The following is a 17803-nucleotide window of genomic DNA, read 5'->3' as shown; positions in this document are numbered from 1 at the left end:
TCTTCAAATACATAAAACGTCATTTAGTTTTTAAAAATTATCAGTTAAAATTGCAATGTGTTATATACAAGATGATATTTTGATGTAGATATACATTATGAATCACTAGTTCTAGATGATTAGCATCTGCATAAACACACATAGTTATCACTTGTGTGGTGAAAACACCTAACCACTCACTCTCTTACCATTCTCCAAGAACACTATACTTTAAAGTCAGTTTTCAGAGACAGTGACAATCAAAGCTTCACCTTAAACTGATGTTTACAATAAGGGCATTTCAAACGTGATAGATTTGAGGAGAATGACATAAGCAGAGAAGTTTAATATTAAACTTTTATCATAGCTCTCCTGAAAGTGTTCCTTAGGAAGGATGTTTTTAGGTGAAATTGCTTATTCCATGCTAAAATAGAAAACAGTGACCCCTGGGAAGAAGAGCAGGCTAACAGAAGCAGGTACAAATGAGCACCCTGATAGCTTTCAGGTCCTAAATACAAACTTTAAAAAAGTTGATTATTCAAGGGTGTTTCGCAAATGGGTTTTCCCTAGACATATGTTAGTAAGGTTAATGTGCAAGCATTTCAGTGAATACTACTCATTGTTTTCAAGTAGGTAGAGCAGTGTATGCCAATTTTCCCTGGAAGGCCACAAACTGTTCCTTCCCTGTTAGGTTCAGAGCCAGATGTTCAAGAACAGTTCACTGCTAACTCGTACACAATGGGCAGAAATGAACAAATGAGGGACTGATCTCTCATTTAAAATTTCAATATATCTGAAGGAATTTTAAAAAGCATCATACTATTAATTTGAACATTCTAAGCACATTGAGCAGGACATACTGAAGGATGAATCAAATGTCAGTAGTCGCACAGGCTGATGCTGGCTGGCTGAAGAATGACATCTGAAGGAGGGATAGCAGAAGGCAGGGGAGAAACAGGAGTTGGGAAGTAATGGGGAGAGGAAAATATGAACACTCTTATGACTCCTGTGTCACCGTGACCTTGCATATGAACAGATGAATTTAGTAGCTTGTTCTGAGAAAATAATTTCACAAAGAAATAGGAAGTTCCACAATAATATATTAAGAAAAACATTCTAGCAACAGCTGGCAGTAGTGGCACAGTTGTTAATCCAATTTTAATGGCTTAAAGTTATATTGCTCACTGTCTGGCAAAAACCAGACAAGGTCTCAGTGCTGCCTCATTCAAAACTTCAGTTCATAAACACTAAAGAGACAACCAATTGGGTGTGGTGGGGACTCCTGCACTTAACTGACATTGTGATGACATGTTCAGTTTTGAAGAGAGTTGATGAAAGGAATTTCTGATGGATTCCCTGGGTTAAGAATGTCATTTACTTAACTCAGTCCATCACTACTCTTCCTTGGACCTCAACACATAAGCTTCATAACTTGATGACAAGCAAGGAATGAAAAATTTAAAGATGATGCATACATATGCATGGAAAAGAAATTCAAGATTTCCCATCTTACTTATAGGACATAATCCATATTCAAAGATGATGGTGCTTAGAATGTCCGAGGCATTCTATTATACCATGCTTCATGTGTTGCTGGGTTCACCCAAGTTTTAACATTTGTCTTCTGACTTCGTTGATAAAGTGATTTATAAAAAGTTGTTGTTTAACAAGATTTTAGTTCAAGTAATAGAAATATTTTACATACATGAAACATTTCTTCCTATAATGAAAAGCAACATTTTCTTTGCTATCTGGGAATAGGTGGCTCTAATTCTCATGGAAGACTCCCTGGCTTTGAGCCCCAGACTTGACTAACACCTTGCCACCTGGTTATTTATCCCTCCCCTGTCACCCTCTGATTTTCTGCATCAGGACTAGCCCTCTCCAGTCTTTTGTAAGTCAAACTCTGCTTTACAAACCAGCAAAGAGAGCTTGAAAAACATAATTTCAAGAGATGAGAGCTATCTCTGCCTAGGATTCTGGTTTACATATCTTCTATCGTTTCTTTGTGTTAGGGATATAAAATGCTTCTGGGAATTTCCTGGTGTCATGGTAATACTCCATAGGGATCATTTCTATGCTCTCCCTAACTTTGTTTAAATAGAAAAATAAAAGAAGATGGGGAATTGCTCATGGGATGGCAATTCTGACACATATAAAGGACAGATGAAATTTATTTTTAACCTGTAACTACAATGTAGGATGGAAAAGAAAACTTACTCTCAAGTCATAATCATCTGGGTTAGACTCACACATGAACTACTTATTAGCCATGTGTCCAACTGTCAATATTTATCCTTTTACTTTCAGTTTTCTTTTCTGAAAAATGTGATTAAAATATTAGATTGAATTGGAAAGTTCTTTTGAGATTAGGAAATGAGAATGAAATGATATGATGTACACAGAGAATGTTCAATGCATGAGAAGCATTAATAAAATATGAAAATACTGGTTTGATGAAACAACCATCGTTGTTTTCTTTGATGGTAGGTACAGCACAGTTTCAATTAAAGAGTGGTAGTTCTGCATGATTTTTCCCTTAATGCCATTCTATAAAAGATTCATTAAATTGAAAATATTTAATACCTCAGCACATCAAGAGAGTAGTACGACCCTTCTAGTTTTTCTGTTTACTTTGTTTTAAAATGAAATTAGAGATTTTTCATGTATGAATCCTAACAGGTGATTTATTATTAGAAATGTCATTATGTCTTCAGAGTAATAGCTTTTTAATCACAGAGCTATTCAGACTGAGTAAGAGCCTTATTCATAGGTTCAACAGGAATACTAAGCAAAATCCATTCGAAATCAAATACACTATACAACTGTTACAAAACCAACAAATAAAAATAATAATAACAAAAAAGAAATAATTTAAGACTAAGCACCCTGGCAACATATGCCACATTCCACCCCATTAATTGAGGTAAACAGTTACTACTAAATTACTACTAAAACTATATAGGAAATTGAATACTAAGAAAGTTTACCAGATGGACTTCATATTTTACCCACTCGACCTGTAACCATGACTGAAGCAAAAACCTGTTTGTTAACTAAATAATACTCAATATTCACTACAATAGTGAATAATGCTTTTGTATTCCATCAGGAAAGGGAACTTGAACCTGTCTCTACCATCAGAGCAATTGGTAATCATAAAGAAAAGCGAATTGATTATTAACAAGTAATTTAAATTTTCATGTTTCATAAGCACTGCGACTATTTGTTAGGGGCATAATAGGTTTCAGCAGGAAAAGGATTAAGGGTTTTATTTTCCTCAACTGAGGCACAAACTGAGTGAGATTTTCGAGTTAACTTTCATTTCATTTGGCTCATGTGTCAGGGACCTATATTTATCTTGTGTTCAGCATGCGCCTGAAGTGTTGGAATGCTTAGGATGTCAATGGCTTTCAGATGTTAGGACAACCTTCGTGATAAATGAATGGTGGAGACCCTGAGCCTCCTCTCTGAGCTCTCAGTTGCTGTGCTGTGGAAATCATGTGTTTACTTTCTGCCTCTCCTCCGACACTCTCCCTGAAGCCAGTCTCGTTCTACGACTGGGCAAGCACACTCTTCTAGAAGTTGGTGAGCAGAATTTTTTTTTTTTTTTTTGTTTAGGAGTATGCCTATAAATATCTTTGTAGTTGATACACTTTCATCTACTAAATAGCAGTCATTAGTTTAAAGCCTTTAGGTAAATAAATGCTATGTGCTATAATAATTTAGTGTTTGATACTTCTTTTAGTGTATTTATAAGCTTGCAACCACATAAAGTTGATGTTAACCTTTAAATTTTACATTTTCACAAGTCTCTAAATTCATTCTATGAAATTTACGTTTGCACATTTCATGTCTCTTGTTCAGAAAGTAGCAAAAATATTTTATGTAGTTTTAGTTGAACTTTTTATTCCTACGTATTCTCTAAATTTACCTGGTGAGTCCTTATCTAATTTTATATTTTATGAAAATTCCTGTTTACTTGCTTATAGGCCTTTTATAATATTAATCCTGTGAAAAGGATATTTAAGTCCTGACCAATTAGATTTTTCTCTTCCAAGTTGGAAAAACTGCTTTTAAAATCAGAGTAGAGGTTATATGACTTTTGTTTATGAGACTCTGAAATTTTACGTTTTTGGCTGCTTGTCACAACTGATAAAAATATTAAAAGGATCTTAAGACAATCTTCTTAATTCCCAAGAAGGAAAAAAAAGTTTTTCACACATGAAATCTTTTCATCATTGGTGAGCATGAAAATTTTACTGATTGCACACCAGATATGTTATTTGTGAGGTCGTGGAAGATTTTGTTACATAGCAGAACTTTTTTAAAGGTGCGTTCATAAATGCTGTATAGGACTAGGAATAACTGCAAAGAATTCTAGAGTAATGACTTATCCAGAAAGGGAACTTAAGGGTATGCTTATTTAGAGAGAAATCAGTTGCTGACAGAAAATAGCAATTCCCCTTGTCTCTCTATGCTACTTTTCAAAGCCTGAGCATGATTTAGGCTGTCTGACTTTTTGAAGGTCACTGGCTTTTAGTTTTTACAGAATAGTTACTTGGTGCCATGGTGCATTCTGGGGAAAGTATTCTTACTGATTCTTATATGTGCAAACACCTTGTTCTGTCTCTGTGAGACAACTCAACTCAGGTGAGGTTTGGATCAAATGAAGAGAGAGACAACCTGCCTTGTTCTCGGGTATACCGGTAATACAAGCGGAGGTGTGGAGAAACACCTGAGACTCCTGTTACTCTGACAGGGGAAAGGATAAATGTCTGAAATGTTTTCAAATGATGCACTACACAAACACCAATTATTTGGAATCAGATACTTTTGTTGAGGACAAGGACAAATTTGTAATGAACTGTTCTGAGAGTTTAAGAAAACAAATACCTGAGGATAATAAAACAATTTTCACCTGGGAAAAGAGATAAGCTGCTGAACTCAGAAGAAATGCTGTCAGGAAGAAGCAAAAAAGAAAAGGCTTTAAAGTGCTGATGAATCAGTGGCAAAGTGTTTAAGACTGTGGGATAGGACTTTAAGAGAGAAGATTTACAGCAAAGAAATGTATAATGTAACGATCCTGATGTGACTATGATTCATTTTGCTTTTGGCACAAATTGTTCATTGCTGTTGCTACATAAGGAATTTTATTTGATATTCTTAGTATTTATGAAATAAACTTTGCACTGAGAATTTTTGGAAAAATAATCACAAAATTTTGAAATTAAAAAATTATTTAAAATGAATGAAAAGGGAAAATGTCATGGTCAGTTGTTTGTGTTTTTTCTTAAGGATGGGAATGAAAACTGTAGTGTGTGTGTCACCACCTTATTGCGGCCCAAAAGGAGTTATCTAGATTGAAGATGAAGGGACAGAGAAGTTTTCATATCAGATGATTAGAACCCTAAATACTGTCGAATTCAAAATGACTCTCTGAATCACAAACCATGAACTATGCATCAAGAAAAGGAAATACTTGCTTGCACAGGAATATTAAAAACATAGTCTAATAAATAGATTTACTGTTTTGATGTTCTAAGTAAAAATGCAGAAATCAACTGAACCTCAGAAACTGTTCTTTTACAAAGGACGTTAAGATGAGGTTCCACAGCAGACTTTCCAATTGTTTCTTTGTGGAAAAGGGTAGGTGAATTATATTTTGTGTCTTCTAACAAATTAAGCCATGTGGAGAACAAGTACCAAGTACCACTTTTAATTAGGTGCTTGGTAGTACCCTACTAAATAGTTGAAGATGTTTTGCAACATACCCAGAGACCTTTGTCACACAAACACTGTCATATGGGAGGAAATGACAGACAATTGGCAAGCCTTGTGGAGGGGATGTAGGAGACAGCGTGGCTGCATTTTCCAAGGACTCCAGAGTGTACTCACTAGAAAAGAATTGTGTGTCCTTCAGTGCTTGTGAAGTTTAAAAGTAGAATAAGGACAGGTTTTCTAACATTGTTATCAGTTTCATATTTTAATTAACATGCATTGTCATTAAATCTTCCAAATATAAATCTTACACTTCTCTCAATGTAATTTTAGGAAATAAAAAATACATATTAGCTGTCATTGTCATGTTATAAATGGAGCATAATTTCTCATTTTTCTGCTTGTAAATGTTGCAGAATCACATCAGTCATGCAGTCATACATGTACATAAGGTAATAATGTCTGTTTCATTCTACTATCCTGCCTACCCCTATACCTCCTTTTCTCCTTTCACTGCCCTCTACCTAATCTAAAGTAACTCTGTCCTTCCCTAACACCTGCCTCCATGATTGCAGATTAGCATCCCTATATTGGAGAAAACATTCATCCTTTGGTTTTTTTTGTGATTGTTTTATTTTGCTTAGTATGATATTCTCCAACTCCATCTATTTACCTGCAAATGCCATGATATTATTCTTGTTTAAAGCTGAGTAATACACCATCATATATATCACATGGTCTTTATCCATTCATATGTTGAAGGACACCGAGGTTGGTTCTATAGATTAGCTCTTGGGAGTTGAGCTGTTATAAACATTGATGTGACTGCATTACTGTAATATGCAGATTTTAAGTCCTTTGGGTATAAACCGAAGAGTGGAATAGTTGGGTCAATGGTGGTTCCATTCCAAATTTTCTGAGGAATCTCCATATCCCTTTCCATAATGGTCGCACCAATTTGCACTTCCACCAGCAATGGATGAGTGTACTTTTCTCCCCACATCCTCGCCAACACCTATTATTGCTTGTATTCTTGATAATTGCCATTCTGATTGGAGTGAGATGAAATCTTAGTTTTGATTTGCATTTCTCTATTAGTGATGGTGAACCTTTTTTATATATATGTTGATTGATTTGTATTCTGTGAAGTCTGTTCATTTCCTTAGCCCATTTATTAATTGGATTATTTGTTGTTTTTGGTGCTAAGGTTTTTGAGTTCTTTATATATCCCAGAGATTAATGCTTTATCTGAGGTGCATGTGGTAAAGATTTTCTCCCAATCTGCAAGCATCACTTCACAATTTTTTTTTTTTTTTCTTCCGAGAAGCGTTAGTTTGAATCTGTTTGTTTGGGAATTTTTCTGATTTTATGTCATTGAAAAGATTGTGCATTCCTTTGGTTTGTATCTCTGTCCCTTCATCTATCCCAATAACTCTTAAATTTGATCTTTTCATGTTATCCCCTAATTCCTGGAAGTTCTATTCACAGATTCATGCATCTTTTCTGCATGATCAACTTTATTTTACGTATAAAATATTTTATCTTCATTGCCTGAGGTTCTGTCTTCCAAATGGTCTATTCTATTGGTGATGCTTTCCATTGAATTTATAATATGTTTCACTGATTCCTTCATTTTGAGGATTTCTGCTTTTTTTTTCCCCAGAATCTCCAACTCTTTACTGAAGTGATCTTTCACTTCTTGTAGTGAAATCAGATTATGCACTTTCTAAACTCCGTGAACATTTCTTCTCTGTTGTCAGTAGATTGTTATTGGACCATCTTGGTTTGTTTGGGGTATTCATTCTCTTCGCTTTTTTCATGTTGTGTGTTTTCCCCTTTAGCGGTATGGATCTGAGGCAGTACAGATTCTACCCTGTGCTGTTTTCTCATAATAAACAGAAATGAGTTCAATCACTGTCTACAATAGAAACAGAAAATTCGCTAAAAGGGTTTACAATTTCAAATGGTGGACAAAGACACAAGAGAAGTAGTATAGGATATGATGATCATGAGGGATGAAGAAAGAAGTTAGAAGTAAAAATCTACAGGACGAGTGGAAGAGGAACCAACAGAGGTTGGCTGTTAGGTGGAGAAAAGGTAGAAAAAGAATCCAGGAAAACAGATGAGTGAGAGGAAGAATACATACAAAGAGAAAAAAATAAATATAAGAATATACAACAAAACTGCAAAATACCATTTATGTATCACCATTCTCAACTAACTGACAACTGAAAAATGCCTTGCTACAAATATGGTAGAGATGTTGGAGAAGAAAAAAAATTAAAATAAAAAAGACTTGGATGGAAAATTGAACAACTGTCTCTGTCGCTGTTTGAAAGTTTCTCAGCCCTGTCTCTGACTTCTCATGGGATTGCCTGGCCCAGACCAGCCCTGGCAGACCCAGTCACTATCCCACTGATCTGGGCTTCTCATACCCCAGGCTCAGCCACGTTGCAGTCCCAAGATCTCAATGCTGTTGGAATTTGCAGAGACCACTAGGAATGAGCAGTTCTGCAAAGCAGCAACAAACTGGCAGCCAGCAGCACTCCCACCAGGAAGAACCCAGGCACAGCTAAACCCATAGGCACCCTGACTCTGAACCTCCAGGTCCTGACCAGCATCCCAAGACAGGGGCAGCTGACCCCTGAGATGCGATGATGACAAAGCTGCTGGCACCTTGAACCCCCATGCCCTGGCCAGCACCCCAAGACAGATGAGGCCTGTGCAACCAAATCTGGAGTCTCCCTGGCAGCGTACCTCTGGGTGGTGGTGGAAGCGGTAGTGGCAGGGTTGGTAGCAGCAGGCAGTGGCTCAGTGGCAGCTACAGTGGGTCAGTTGCATTGGCAGCATGTGTGGTGGTGGCAGCAGCAGAGGTATTGATGGCAGTTGGATAGACATCAGCCACACATGGAGAAAAGAACTCTGGGGATCCTTGGCGTCAGGGGGCAGCAGGACCTGGAGAAAAGACCTCCTCAGGTTGGTGGCAGCTGTGTCAGCGGCATGATTTAGTCTTAAAATACTAATTTTGTATCCTCCAGAATCAAATAACTGCAGTATGGACTCTAGGGCTTTTGTCTATTTAATTCCTGAGTTTATTTCTTGTGGAACTAATTGTCTAAAATGGGGAGCAAAGAGTTGTCTAACTTTTAGGCTGGTCTCTTGGGTCTACACATAGATGTGTAGTTTCTATGAGCCACAACCTTTTAAGAGTGGCTAGGGCAACATTTATATCAAAGCAGACACAAAATGTGCATTTACAATGCAATAAGGTACAAGTTTTGATGCAAGTAATACTGTATGTGGTGAGAAGGTCATGCTTACAGATCAACACTGTTGCTTGGAGTGAACTTCCAGCTAAAATAGAAACTCCAAGAAGGCAAGGGTCATTTGAAACTTATGTCAGTAGCAATGTCCTAGTACCTGCCATATAATAAGCACTTGATTGACAGATTTTGTTGTATTAAAAATCGTGTGTCTTTTCTAACTGAAAATGCTCACTTTCTATTAAGCACTATTACTAAATTATTTTTATTTATTTTTTGGTACCAGGGATTGAACCCAGGGACAATTAACCACTGGGTCACATCCCCAGCCCTTAGGGGTCTAGGCTGCTTAAGCCCTTGCTAAGTTGCTGAGGTTGGCCTTGAACCTGTGATCCTCCTACCCCAGCCTCCCAAGTTGCTGGAACTATGACTAAACTTAATAAGTTTTAATAATTTAGACAATTTAAAAGTCTATCTTTCATCTCTTGACTCTTTTTAAAAATATCCAGGTTGACATAAATATCTACCATAAAATACACCTGTGAAACTTTTTGTGTGTGAAATCCTGTGATAGTTTAATAGAATGTTATTAGCATTGATTTTCCCAGCAGACTGGGATTTTTATTTGAATGGTGTTTTGTTTTTGCTATTTCAAAAATAAAGAACAGATCCTCATATAAGTAATTGTGGAATTTAATGGAGAAATAGTCTGTAATTTCTATCATCCTAATTACATAGACTCAGACGCAGAATTTCTCAGTGAGTCAGTCCAGGAAGCTCATTAATTTCACCCAGTGTCTTAGTTCTCTCTTCCACAATTGCATGTAAAACTTCAGCATGCTTCCTTCTGTATATTCAGTGTTTTAAATTTCTTCAGTACATGAATTGAATTTAGATAAAGTCAGACACATTCAGTTCAGTCAGTTCCACTGTGACTGTAGAGTCCAAAGGCCATCATGGGGATTTGCTGACCTTGCCATAGGCAAGGGTTGTGATTTCTCCAATATCCACATTGTGAGGAACCACAGCATGTACAGTAAATGTTCTTTTTGAGCCTAGTCACACATTCCCTTCAAACATCCTCTTGGTTGGAGGTAGGGGCCAGCTGCTGGCAGAGGCACAGTCTGATATCACACTTTGTCTTTATTTACCCTTCTGTTCCTCTGGGGTCTCACTGAGAATCTCTCAAAGTTTTCCCCTTCCACACTTTGTCTTTATTTACCCTTCTGTTCCTCTGGGGTCTCACTGAGAATCTCTCAAAGTTTTCCCCTTCCATTCTTCCAATCTTCTGTATGCGGCATTCTTGTCTTACCACAAAATAGTTTTTTAAAAAAATCATCCCCTTCCTAGATGAAGTCAGGAAAGACAGGAGTATACAAGGGAGGAAAGCAAATCCTATAATTAAAAGGTAAACAGAAAGGAAGCTTACTACAATTATTCCCATTATCTTTTCTGTTCCATTAATATTCCTCTTGAGTATCCACGATGCCATTTTGTTCTCTTAAATCTCCCATGCAAGACTTCTGTACATAGTAACAGGGAGAGCATTTCTGAAGCTGAAATCATGTAGAATAAATAAAAGCAGTTGAAATGGAAGAGGAAAAAAAACGAAAAAGAAAAGTACTTAATTATTTACCATGGCAAAGCAACAGCTTTGAAGCTTGGTTTGTTTTCTGAGGTTTAGAGGAGGAGATCTACTTGGCTACTTTCCTAATGGTCACATATTTTATAGCAAAATTTAAAAACATTAGAAGTGTGGATAGTTCTTAGCATACTCTTAAACAAAGATCCACTGACACTTATTACAAAGAAGACCTCTGAGGCTCACAAAAGTTAAGTGAGCTTTTATACCCTTACCTAGATTGTTATTTCCCAGTTTTCCTTTCTGTAGATTTTCCAGGCCCTGCCTCTCCCTCCATCCCTTACCTTCTAAGAGATCTTGTCCATTTTCATAGTTTCACCTATAAACTATGTTGAAAAGAACCAAATCTACATCTCATGACCCAATCACTCTCCTGAGTTTGGCCATATATATCTCTGTGCCTATTGGTCAAGTTCCAGATGTTAACACTTCACATCGTGACTGTCTAAACCCTTTCAGCACATAAATTTGCCATTTGTTTTATGAGGTACATTTTAATATTCAAATTATATTATAAATGACCCCATGATGGATGGTTTTATCATGCTCAAATCTAGTGTTCAGTAAAACGTATGAATATAGCACATATTCTGAATATAACATGTATTCTGCATATTCTTTCTAAACAAATGAATGGATGATATTTATCCTAATTGGGTAGCCACAAATCCCACTGATAACGATGATGTGAAGTGCTTTGTATTTAGGGAGAAGTAGTATAAATGATTGGGTAAGGTATCCTTTCTGTGGCCAGATTTCATAGATTTAAAACTATGATCTACCACATCCCAGTTTTGTGACCTTGGCAAGTTAATAAACCTCTTTGCCTCTGCTTCCCTTTTTGTAGAATAGGGATGGATAACAATAGTATCTTCATTATAAGATGAAGTGTTCAAAATAAGCATGTTAATGTAAGGAAAGTACACAAGTGCCTTTCACACATTAAATGATAAAACACAACTAATTTTTATGATTTCAAAGTCAGTAGTGATTTTCCCCATTTGGGTAATTAAGAAATATTAAGAAACTATTCCAGTATAGTCTAATAAACATGCTAATATTAAAACCAGATAGCATGAACCTCACTTCCCACCCAAATTTAGCCTTTTTCCCCTCCAGGAATAGTATCTCTCTTCATTTTGTCACTCAAGCCTGAGACCTTGGACTCATCCTTGACATTTCCCGCTCCTCCATCTAGCTAATTACTAAGCAGGGTTTGTATGTTCATACACTTTCTAAATCTCTCCCTCTTCCCACTAAATATCTTTCCCAGTGCTTTCCTCCCATAGCTGCTGCTTAATTAGAACAATAAAATTTCCTGCCTAGATTATTTCATTAGGTTTCTTCTGGCCTTCAATTCAATCAAACTTCCATGATACCAGAGTCAAAATGGACGTTTTATCACACTCTCTTTAAAATCCTTGCATGGTCCTGTATTGCTTTCAAGATGAATTCCTGAGAATGAGTTTCTACTTATTCAAGGCAATTTGGCATATTGTGTGTTACATTATGCTTCTGATGTCATTTGTACTTCCCTTTCCAGTGATTCGTCTTGTTCTTCTTGACCTCTTAAGTTATACCAAAGTCTTATCCAACATCTTTTCACCCAGGTACCTGTTCTACCTGGGTCTCTTTTTGGTGAGATGCCTGTAAGTCCTAATGCACTCTCCCATGCTCCAAACCTTGACCTGTGTTCTACAGTAGGGCATCATTTCCTCCTCCAACTGTCTCTTAGCACCCTTCTCCCACCCAGCATCCCTTCTCAACACCTGGGGTAGATGTCACACTATCATATTCTCTGAGTCTGCCCTTCTGTCATGGTGTGAGTTACTTGGGGGGCATATCGGATTTTTGTTTTGTTGATTCTCATATTTTATCCCAATTAAAGGTCCAGAATACTTAAGGAACTTATTGTAGTCTTGCAAGAACTATGGATTAATGAAATAGTTGCCAATGTCACTGGGGGAATGAAAGCATAATGAAAACTAACTGATTAAAGCTATGCTAAGAAAGTAATTTCAAGTATAATCTGCCCATTTCACTAAGAAGAAAGAATTTGATAAGGGAGATAATGGTCTTAGCGACAGAAAACAAAAATAAGAGCAAAAAGACTTGAGCTAAAATTTGCTATGTTCTGATGTCACTCTGCTAGTAGAGTGAGACAGAGCAGAACTTGGTTCAGGTTGCAGGCATGACTGCCCAGCAGGTGCTTGCTATGTAGGCAAAGGGTTGAGGGCAAGATAAGATTAGGGAAGGACACGCACTGTGGACAGAGAGCCAAGCTCAGAGTCAAACAGTTTTAAATGCTTCCTTCTCTTGGAAACAAGGATTGGCAAGTGAATGCTAGAAACTAGATGGGGAAATATTATCTGGAAGTATATAGCTCAGTTTTAACAATTGATTAAATCAGACTAGTCTTAATAAATTAGTTCTCAAAATTAGGTAAGAATGATCATGTTGCTTAACTTTATACACATTTCTGCTTTTAAGAAATTCATTATTGATATGTTGCAATGATCATCATTACTGATTTTTTCTAATCTACATTTGTAAGTAATTCTCAATTCACTGATTAAAATTTTTAATTCCTTCTAAATAGTTTGTCTTAATCCTTTCTAAGAAGTTATTCAAAACTCCCCTACTATAATCTTAGTCATTAATTGGGAGGAATATTAGTTCCCTAATTTTTCTTATGTTTCCTTTTGTAAATATAAGAAGCATACAATATCTGCCATGTGTTGGCTGAGACTTCTTCCCTTGAGTGAAGCTTTGATGATACAGACCTACACCACTTCACTATCTTTTGTTAAAGAATTGTAGTACAGCTGTTGGGCACTGCAAAGCCTTCAGCAAATGGTCTCTTCCACTGCTGTGCCCTGGCTCTATTCCTCAGCTCAGTCTGCCCTTTGACCCAGACCTCTAACCCCAAAAGCTTTGTCTGCTGTCATTTTACACATTCATGATAGTCTCTCCTGTTTCTCATAATTATGGCATCTTGTAATTTCCTTCTTTGAAGTCGTATTTTGTTTTCTTGAAAATTCCAAAACATTATGCTACCAAATATGTGAAAGATCTCTGATAACACTGGTATTTGGAGTCGAACTTTTTAGGTTCCCTCTTAATGCCAATGACCTTCAACCAGAGAACACCAGGAACATATCTGTGAACCAGTTGAGTAAGCTGAGCTTGTTACTCATGGTAAAGAAGGACAAGTATACCATCAGCCAGTAAGAAGATGTAGAATCTGTTACAGACTTTGGACTTTGGTTGGTTGATTTGGGATAGGAGTGAAGTTGAAGGAAATGGAGGTTTTCTCTCAACTGGATGTTGTAGAGGCAAGGTAAGATAAAATTAAGACAGCCATAAAATTATCTGTGGGGAAGGAAAACTAGATGGAGGTTAAATCTGTAATTGATAAGCAGCAGTCACTCACATTAGGTGGGAAAGGAAATTCATGCTGTGGCTTGGACAGGGTTCATAACTGGGCTATGTTCACATATGGTTTTAGAAGAATAAGACCTTGTTTTGTCTTGATCCATTCTGATCTCAGAGTGTCCAGTCTAAAGTTAATGCTCTATGAAATTGCTTAGGTTCAGTGGGACACTCAGGCCTGGTGGTGAATATCAGGCAGTGTCTATAAATAGCTAAGACTTAACTACTAGTCCTAGCACAGCCCCTGGAGGGTGGGCTATTTTCTCACTCCATGACCAAGTTCTTTGTGACTTCATGAAATCTATTCATGGTGAATGCAATTTCCACAGTTAAAGGACTGTTGAAATAAGATTCTGGTGAACTATAAATGATTCTAGTGAAGTTCCTTTATAGTTTCCTCCCTAGCTCCCACGAAATGCTTAACACATTGGGTAATTAAACATGAAATTTCATTTCTGTTTTGCTGGTAGTTTGACCACTAAGGACAATAACTGGAGATAAATCTATGCACAATAACTGTAACATGCAAAAATTTAGTATTTCTTAAAATTCTAAAATCTAATTTGTTATATAAGTGAAAAAATACATAAACTTTTGGCAGATATAAAATGAAATGAAATTTTATTTAGTGAAAGTTACTTGTGAAACAAGGTGTCTTTCCACTTATTACATAGAAAAATAGCTTGATAATCAGATTATAGAATGTTGGACTTGAGAATTACCTTAAATTGGTATATTTCCAAAAACATGAATTTCAATGTAACTTACATAAATGTGCTTTTATATATATTGTTAAGCATTTTTAGATATTCTTTATCTCCTGAAATCAATTGGGTAATATGACTTTGTTTTACAATAGATGTTTTAAATGTTTTAAACTGACAGATAAATTACATTTCTTTACTGTGTACAACATGCTGTTCATAATACATATTGGAATGACTAAATCTAGCTATTTATAATATTGCCTCCCTCACATATCATTTTTTAGGTGAGAGCTCTTTACATCAAGTCTATGAACACTTTAATATAAATATGTAGATTTCCATCATCAAAGCTTTGATTAAAGAAAGAACATCTAGCTAATGAGTCAAGTTAATGACTGAATAATATTCAGCATATTTTAGTTTATGGAGCCAAAATGAGTGGAAACATTAACAAATGTCCCAATCTAATAATTTACTTTCTGACGACTTATGTCTGTAGCAGAAGTGTCAGGAAGTGGGAGAAAAGGAGGAAATGAGAGAAGGCTATAATAAAGCTTGATTCCATATGAAAAAGGCATATTTCCTCTATAGATATGTAATATGACATTTGAAATACTTTGATTTAAACACACATGATTTTTAAATATGAGCTGTACAATAAATGCAACATATGAGAAAACATCTCACCTAGTTAGTTATTAACATATCTCAAATAGTTGATATTTTTGTGATGAAAACATCTATTTTCTTAACATTTTTCAGGGTACAATATAGGACTTATTAGCTTTATCCACCATGCTGTGTAATACATCTCTTGAGCTCATTATTACTATCTTACTAAAATTTTATATTCTTTGACCAACACTTCACAATCCCACCCCTCAAATTCCCTAGTCTCTGGTAACTACCATTCTACAAGATCACTGTCTTTAGATTCCACATAGAAATCAGATCATGAGGTATTTGTGTTTTAGTGCTCGACTTAAAGTGTAACATAATGTCATTCAGTTTCGTAAGCATTATCACAAATAATAAGATTTCTCTTTATGGCTAATGACTATTCCACTGTGTATATGTACCACATTTTCTTTATTCATCTGTTGATGGATACTTGGGTTAATTCCATATTTGGGCTATTAAATTTTGGTGCAATAAATATGCGAGTACAAATATCTCTTCAACATAATGATTTATTTTTTTTGGATGTATACACAGTTGTGGTATTGTGGAATCACATGGTAGTTCTATTTTTTAAATTTTTTGAGGGACCTCTATATACTGTTTCACTTAATGGCAGCACCTGTTTACATTGCCACTAATGATATTCTCCTTTCTATGAGTCCTTTCCAACACTTACTATTTTCCTCTTTGAAAAAGAGACATCTCTTTACAAGAATAAGGTGATGTCATTGCAGTTTTGATTTGCATTTCCCTGATGAAAAATGTTGAGAATTTTTTTTTCATATACCTGTTTATCACTTTGTATTTTAAGAAATGTTTATTTAGGTCATTTACTTATCTATAAATTGGGTTATTTGTTTTATTGCTATTAAGTTCTTTGGGGTTCCTTATATATTTTGCGTATTAACCCCCTGCAGGGATTAGTTTGCAATCAGAGGTAGTTAACAAATATTTTCTTCCATTTTGTAGGTTTTGTTCCCTTGGTTATGCAAAAGAACTTTAGTTTGATTTAATCCCATTTTAAAAATGTTTTTGCTTTTGTTAATTGTGCTTTTGAGTCAAACATTTAAAAAAAAGAAAAAAGATCATCACTAAGACCAGTGTTATGGAGATTTTGCCCTAGGTTTTCTTCTATTGATTTCAGTTTCGAATCTTACATTTAAATCTATTTTGAGTTGCTATTTTTTATATGGTGAGAGCAATTTTCATTCCTCTCTATGTGGATATCCAATTTTCCTATTTATTGAAAAGACTATTCCTGTTGTGTGCTCTCAACATCTTTTCAAAAACTCAATTGACTATAAAGGTACATGGATATATTTCTGGGTACTCCTTTCATTCTGTTCCATTTGTCTTTGTGCCTGGTTTTCCATCAGTTCTATGTTTCATGGCTATTGTAACTGTAGTATATTTTGTAGTAAAGTAGTGAAGTTTTCCACCTTTTTTTTTTTTTTTTTTGTCAAGATTGGTTTTGTTCTTTGAGGCCTTCTGAAGCTGCATATGAATTCTGTAACTTTTTATTTCTGTGAAGAATGTCATTAATAATTTGATAGGGATTTCATGGAACTTGCACATTGCTCTGAGTAGTATAGACATTTTTAACAATATTAATTCTTGCAATTGATGAGCAAAAGAAGGATATCTTTCCATTTGTGTCTTCAGAATCTTTCATCTCCTGATCTTCTTGGACCTAAATATGATAAAGTCAATACAAAATGATTTTCTGCTTTCTACCTCAGCTCTATATTATTTTATTAATAAGCTATTTTGATTGAACTTCATAGTTTGCCTTTTAACTTCTCTTAATGATATCATTTTAACAAAGAATGTTGCACATTCTTCACTTTCCTATTTAGGTTTGTATCCTTTCACAAGGTTCTATTTCATCTTTCCTATTTTTAAGTTAATTATGTAGCTTGGTTTTATGTGAAACAAAAACAATTTACCGAACAGGAAACTGAATTTGAGAAGTTAAAATTCTAAATAAACATTTTATGTTTAAAGATTAAGGATGGCTGTCATGGTTTTAGGACATAGAGTTCACTTAAGTTTTTCAGAATTCGTGGTAGTACTTTTGACCCTTCAATCTAAATGGGCTATTAGATAAATTTGAATAGGATCCTGATAATTGAGTTGACATTTTGTTAGTAGTAAGAAAGGTAAATAAAGTAAATAAACATAAAAATATGAATTGGTTATTTAGGAAATTAAAATAATACTCTTATAACCCACTATATGCAGGATCATATTTGCATATAGTTAGCTTAATGTGCCTTTTGGATATTTTACATTTTCCAATATCACTGTATGGAAGGCTGTTACAGATGAGCATTTATTACTGGTTTTCCTGTTGGTCAAAGGGATATTTTGTATGCCCA

At 35.5% G+C, this 17803-nt stretch overlaps 1 protein-coding gene across 4 annotated transcripts in view; it reads left to right on the top strand.

Moving 5' to 3' along the window:
* Positions 1-3414: 3414 nt before the first annotated feature.
* Positions 3415-17803, top strand: part of CD36 (CD36 molecule (CD36 blood group)) — a 74539-nt gene continuing 60150 nt past the window's right edge. Inside the window, exon 1 of one of the 4 annotated variants that reach the window (XM_079150566.1) lies at positions 3415-3567. The gene's annotated coding sequence lies outside the window, so the exon portion shown is untranslated. The remainder of the gene's footprint in view (positions 3568-17803) is intronic. The other 3 variants (XM_079150562.1, XM_079150564.1, XM_079150561.1) reach the window with 3 other exon arrangements.

This window comes from Sciurus vulgaris, assembly GCF_902686455.1.
Source record: "Sciurus vulgaris genome assembly, chromosome: 8".
Taxonomy (NCBI): Eukaryota; Metazoa; Chordata; class Mammalia; order Rodentia; family Sciuridae; genus Sciurus; species Sciurus vulgaris.
This window is presented reverse-complemented; position numbering and strand designations above follow the sequence as displayed.